Source organism: Benincasa hispida, chromosome 1 (assembly GCF_009727055.1).
Source record: "Benincasa hispida cultivar B227 chromosome 1, ASM972705v1, whole genome shotgun sequence".
In the NCBI taxonomy this organism is placed as follows: Eukaryota; Viridiplantae; Streptophyta; class Magnoliopsida; order Cucurbitales; family Cucurbitaceae; genus Benincasa; species Benincasa hispida.
In genome coordinates this window covers 38,819,651-38,826,354 of record NC_052349.1, presented here as the reverse complement: position 1 = coordinate 38,826,354, position 6,704 = coordinate 38,819,651, and positions in this window count along the sequence as shown.

Sequence of the window (6,704 nt, the reverse complement as noted above, 5' to 3'; positions counted from 1 at the left end):
GTATGGGAAATGTTTCTAAGAACAAACATATATTACATCATAGCAACGCAATGAAGAACACAAAAGTAAAAGATTGAGAACATCGCAAGTATTGACAAAAGATGATAAAGAAAAAGGCACAGGCAAAAATGGAGTGAATATGTACTCATTGTATTGAATATTAACAAAATATACAATTAATTACCAATTAACGCAATACAAAATTTATGCCTGTACAAGGATAAAAAAATTTGATTAACTCATAAAAGAATAAATAAATTTAAAAGAATACATAATGGTCGCATAGAAGAAAAATAATAATATATAGGAGGATTATTGTTGAGGAGCTGGGGGGTCTGGAGGCGGATTTTGTGGTGGTGTAAGAGGCACTTCTTCAAAATTTAAGTGCTGCTGGAGATGTAGGGGCACCATTGGACCATGAAGATATGTGGGGAGAAAGTTGAAGTACTCTTGATTACACTCCGCAATCATTCTTTGGTGCATATGGACTTTATAAATGTTGCGCTGCATGTTGATCAGCGCCTCCCTTGATGTGGCGGCACTACGTTGAATATCATCAATGCGCTTCATTACTACCTCAAATCGCTGGTTGAAGAAGTATTGTTGTTGAGAGAAAAGTTGTTGTTAGGAGAAGAGGGTTCTCATTTCTGCTAACTCAGCAGCCATGGAAGTGATGGAGGGTTGTGCCTGGCGATGTCTCACCAGCGTCGTTTTGGGGTTGAGCAGAGGTGCCTTTACTCAAACCGTATGGGTCATCAACTTACGGCGGTGGAATGGTGGGTTGCGGGATGATGCTAATGGTAAAGGTGGGGCTGCTGGGTAAATAGGTGATGAGGTTGGGACAATGAGGAGATTGGTAAAATGTTCATGAAGAGGGGAAAAGGGTTGCGCTGGTGGACTTAGAGGGTTTGGCGGGCAAATGACTAAGGGAATCATAGGTACTGAATCTTGCGTTGGTGACTCCAGGACCTTTTCTTTTCCCTTGTCTTCTCTGCGTCGTCTTTTTGGCCTGGGTTCTTGCGGCGCATTTAAATCGATCGCGGGCCTCTTTGCTGGCATCTCGAGGCAATGTGGTTTAAGGAGCAGCCTCAAAATTTTTATGTTGATGAGGCCGTAGACTTCTAGCATGGGCTCCTCATCTATGCCTACGCCCATAGACAGGCATAGACTTGAAACGATCCACGGGAAGAAGTACTACCCCCGGATATGCCCCACCAATGCTCTGATCTACCTTGCAATCAACTGCCTTACATCAATAGGAATGCTGCATGCGATGCAATATGCGGCCATGACCCGATCCCTTGATACAGTTCTGTCATGTGTTGTTGGGATCAGACGCTTCTTGACCAGGTAAACCCAGAGCCTTCCCTCCGGAAGCAAGGCCTTGGCCTCCAGAGTGTGGATGCCTTTGAGCGAAACCAACCACTTCGTGTCTGGTTGCGTTAATATCCTCAATGCATCTTTCATCTGTTACTCCGTGGGATCAACAATAATTTTATTCCTTGGTGCATTAGGGTTTTCTTTCATTTGATAAATTTCGTTGATGTCCGTTGCGCTGAAGGATACTGATTCTCCTTAAAGGTCAATGCATCCCTGTTTCCATGAAGAAGCCCATGATAGAAATCCCGCACCATCTGAGGCACAATGATGGATGGGCACTGGCAGAATGTGTCCCACCCATGTTCCACAATCACGCTCGTGATAAGGTCAGGTAGTGGATTCGACGTAAGAAAGAAGCCCATCTCGATCAACATATCATCATTCTCCTTTTCCTTGATGAACGCTTCCTGGCCAGTGCGGGTTCACTGCTCTCCACAATTGCCTTGCCTTTTTCCTTAGCCAGCACAGGCGGGCTGCTTGTTTTTGTTTCTTTTCCCGCTCCTTACGCTGTTCTTCTTTCTCGCACTCTGCAAGTTATTTTCCTTTCTTCTTGTATAAGCGCCACATATTGGCTTCGCGCTTTTTCCTTTTCTCTTCGTCCAATAATCTGTCCTCTTCTTCTTTTTTCCTCCTCTCTTTTTCTTCTTTTTCTCTTTCTTCTCTCACAAATTCTTCTTCAAATTGCTCAGAGGCCAGCAACAAATGTTGTTCGTCCTCGCGCTTCAGTATCCCTTCAAATCTGGCAAGCTCATTGTTGCGTCACATTTCTTCAAACTCCAATCTTCTTCTTCTATTCCCCTCTACGATGATGAACTCTCCCCTCACCATCTTTTCTTGCTTCTCCTCCTCCTCTTCTTTTCTTTTTCTTTCTTCTTCTTCCAATGCTAAAAGTAATCTCTGAGGGTCAATAGTGGACCCTTGCAGCGCATTCTCTCTGCGACGTCGCATTAGGGGGGTTCCTTCTACTTCTTCGGTCGCAACCCTTTGCGTTATTTCGGATTACGCCGGTTCCATCAACTGTGTCGTTTCCCCCTTATCCTCCCTTATGGAGGTTGATTCTCCATCTATCTCCGGGCTTGTAGCCCTCTGCCTCGCTTTTTCTTCCTTTTTCAGGTGCCTATCTTCACGCCGGCGCATTTTCTTTTCTTCTTTTTCCTTCTTCTTTCTTTCCTTTCTGGTTTCCTCATCTTCATCATCATCCTTTTTCTCTTTATTCTTCTTTTCTTTGCGATGATAGGAAGATTCAGCCTCCCCAACCTTCTTTCCCTTGTTCTTCTTCTTCTTCTTTTTCTCTTCAGCCACCTTTGGTTGCGCCTCCCTTGTAACCTCCTCTAATGCAACTTCAGGGGCTTCCAACGCAACTTCAGCTTCCTTAGCCTCCTCTATCGCAATCTCTTCTTCTTCTCTTCTTAGAGGTCCATCATAGGGGTCTACGTTGGTAATCGCCTCAGGAATCTCTAGGGCCAGAACACCTTCTCTACTTTCTTCTTCAGTTGCCACTGCCTCCACCACCGTCTTCTCCTCCGTAAGCAGTGGTTGATTTACAACCCCAGCCTCAGGCAGTCCACCTCCTAGCTCCAAGGTATTCAGAATATTGCCAAACACCTCCGTATCGTCACGTCTCTTCCTTTCACTCCCAGTCAAGACGGCAGGTGTTGGAACAGGAATGCTCTCAGTGCTTCCTTCTCTTCTGAACAGAGGAGGCCTAACGGCCAGAGGGTTTCTTCAGGCTCTCCTGGAAAGTCTGGGAACAGTGTGGGCTTGGACGGCGAGTCTATGACTGGCAGCCAAAAATGCTGCCTCTCGCATGGCTACTTGGTCAGTGGTGGATGGTGAAGCAGATTGGTTGGGAGTTTGGTCAACCATGGACACGAACTTAGGATGACTGATGAAACGCTGGAATGCTAGGGAAGAAGAAAGGTTTGGATGCAAAGGCGCTAGGGTTTCTGATTTTCAAAATAAGGTAAAGTTTCACAATAAGGGAAGGGATTCTATTTATAGATTGGGCCGTGGTGGGCCCAATGCGATTTTTGCGGCGACAGGCCTCGAGTGGCTCAAAAGGCACGTCGATTGAATTCCCTCATTTATGGAATTTTAGAAAAGAAATGTCCTTTCGTCTGCCAATCATCATTACTTTGGGATACGAAACGATTGGACTTCACCCAAATTACAAAAAGAATTTTCTTTAATATTTTGGATGCAAGATAAAGATTAACGCATTGTGCTCACCAACGCAAATATATTTTCGCTAAGGACGGGCAACAATGCATATATCCCTGCAATACACCCCTTAACCAAACGCATTTCTGGAGGATATCTTAACATAGTGCATTTAGCTAAGGACGGGCAAAGAACATATACGAGCGCAACACACCCTCAACTTAATACAGTTGAGTCAGGTGAATGCAAAGCATCTCATATTAGCTTGCTATGCGGACATTATCGCCTTGCATACCTGTTGTTAACTGTTTTATTATTATTATTATTATTATTCATCAACGCAAGTTGTTATGACTTCTGGCAATAAATTTTCTTTAGTGCTCAATCATTCACCATTAAAGCTCAACGCATTAATTATATAAAACTCAAAGAATTAAAGACGAGACAGAATTAAAAACAAAGAAGTAAATGAGGATATAAATTCATAAAGTCAAGAATGAAATAAATGCAAAATCAAAGACAAAATTCAGAATTCAAATGGATAGAAATTTAAGAAAGCATTAAACATAGTATTGAGATATGGACCGAAAATTGCATCGTCATGAGTGATCGCAATCCACATCTCTGTAGGCGATCAGACTTGCTTGCCCAATGTCCTAAGGACATTGCTCCTTTCCTATAGATCTCGGGGCTTTTGAATTACTGGGCAACGTTCCAATATTCGACTCTTTAGCTCAGAGGCCAGTTGGCTCACTTGGATCTCCAGACTCTCTTTATCGAAGATGCTTGTGCTTGCATCACTACATCGTTTTTATCCATGTATTACTTAGCAGTGTTCTCAATGAGCTTCCTGAGGTGTTTGAATGATGATACTGTTGATTGTGAGGTTGCCTTGGTTGGCCCTAATTGTGGTGAAAAGGAAGGTTCCCTCTACTGCCACTTGATGGTTAACATGCCTCTTGGTTGGTGATTAGCCTCCCCACCCGAAAGTTTTAGGATGGCTCCTCCAGCTTGGATTATAGGTGTTGCTGAAGGGGTTGTTCTCCGATGGCTATATACTTGCTGAAGAAGTCAATGAGCACATGTCAGCTCCGTTAGCCCCTGTGGCCACAATTAACGCAACTAATCTTGCGGCCACATTGAGCCGTGCAGTAGTTGCCGGCTTATTTGTTAAGCAATGGCTCCTTGTTTAATTGCCATTGACTGAAGGATCAAGGTCACCGCGGCCATCTGAAGCGGCTAACGTGGTCATTGTCTCCACAGCAGACAATGATGTTTCATTTTCCTTCTCCTTCGGTGGTCGACTTCCATATCCATTGTCCAATCCAATTCATCCATATTCCGCGAAGCGGTCGAGGGATCGACTCTTAAGCCTCTATGTATGTTTTTGTCCATAACCTCCTACCCGCGGAGGTCGTCAGCAACAACCCTGCATTGCTCGGTTCAGGCCGATTATACCAACAGTTTCCATCAAGACGCAATTGGGGATCCCGATATCGGGCAGTTGTTCACCAACTCTTCTAAAATCGCACCCAAGCAGTGCTTAGGGTTTATTTCCATCTGCTCCGAAGTTCAAGCACATTCTTTCGCGCACACATTGCGTGATGGCAGGTGGGAAGAAACTTGCTTCATGAACCGTTCCAGGAATCCAGTTGGTACTATGAAATGATCTCACTTTGGCTCCAGTGAGTGAGCCACCTCTTAGCATCGTCCTCAAGCGTGTAGAGAAACAGATACAGTCTTATACTCTCTAGGGTTACTCCAGGTAAGGAAAAATTTCCGCACATTTCGACAAAGCTGGTCAAATGGGCGTGTAGGTCTTCACTTGCAAACCCCCGAACTGCCCAGCATTTTGAATCATTTGCAGCATGACTGGCTTAATCTCAAACCGCGCGTTCTCCTCCACAATAGGCCTCGAGATTCCAGGCGAAAAATCATACAAATTGGGTGCCGCATAATTCCTCATTGGAATGTTTCGGTCAGCTGCCAGGAAAACAGGATCCTGCGCTAGCTGAACAACTCCTTGATTCTTTACCGGTACCACATTATCATTATTGTCCGCCATGCTTGCTGCCTTCTTTTGCCTAATTCGGTTCTGACGTGCCCTTGCGCAAAAAGTATGATTGATCTCAGGGTCAGCTTCGAATTCTAGTTCAACACCAGGACTCATAAACCGTCAGGCTGCTCTCTGCGTTGAACAGCCAGTACAATGAGATCTATCCTGCAAAATACCAAAAACACACTCAAACAATAAACCGTTAACCAATCCCCGACAACAGGGCCATAAACTTGTTAATGCAGAAATTGATCTTAAACAATGCGCTGATACAAATATGCGATACTACTTCTAAATATGCGTTAATTATGAATGCTCTTGCAGTATGCCTTGCGTTGTCACAAGGTTCCTTACGTTGGAACCAAGTGTAATTCCATCGCAAGTTTCTCGGTGTGATCCGAGGTCGAATACAGGGACTGTTTGAGGTTATTGCGGTATGCTCGTGGTATATGCGATCAAGTTTTTCAATCTTTAAAAAGTGTTTTATACAAGTATATAAAAGTTGCGATAAAGTAAAGGAAAGCAGTAATATGCAATAATAAAATAAGGACTGCAAACCTAAGCTAGATGATACAAGATACAAGCTTCATGATACAAGATGCTGGGGTCCAGGCTGGCTATGAAGGTTATACAAAGAACATGAAATGCGGCGGCAAGTCATATGTACAAACAGAAAGAGAAAGATAACTAATATAAACAGCGTAAGTTCTTAATTGCGTCGAAGTTATAAGTACAGTTCCGCTTTTCTCTTGGTCTACACCTCTCAATGATCGACCACGCTCCCAGATGTCTGTGGTGAATCAGAGACTAACATAATGAACGCAAGGTTGTTTCCATGTCTGGAAGTACTACTCACTTTAGTTAACGCATTCTTTTAACCTTCTCTCGTTAGATCAGAATGGCATCTTCACTTCTGCTCTCACAGGTGAAGATGCCATCTAGCATGCTTTAGCTAAACACATTTATCTCTTTAACACAAGTTAAGTACTCGTTTAATTCATATTAACTACTAGGGGAATTAAGAAGACATCATGGAGAAAGTGATTAACGGAGGAACGGTAGTAGACAGAAAATGGAATATGAAAGCAATCAAAAAATTTAATATATC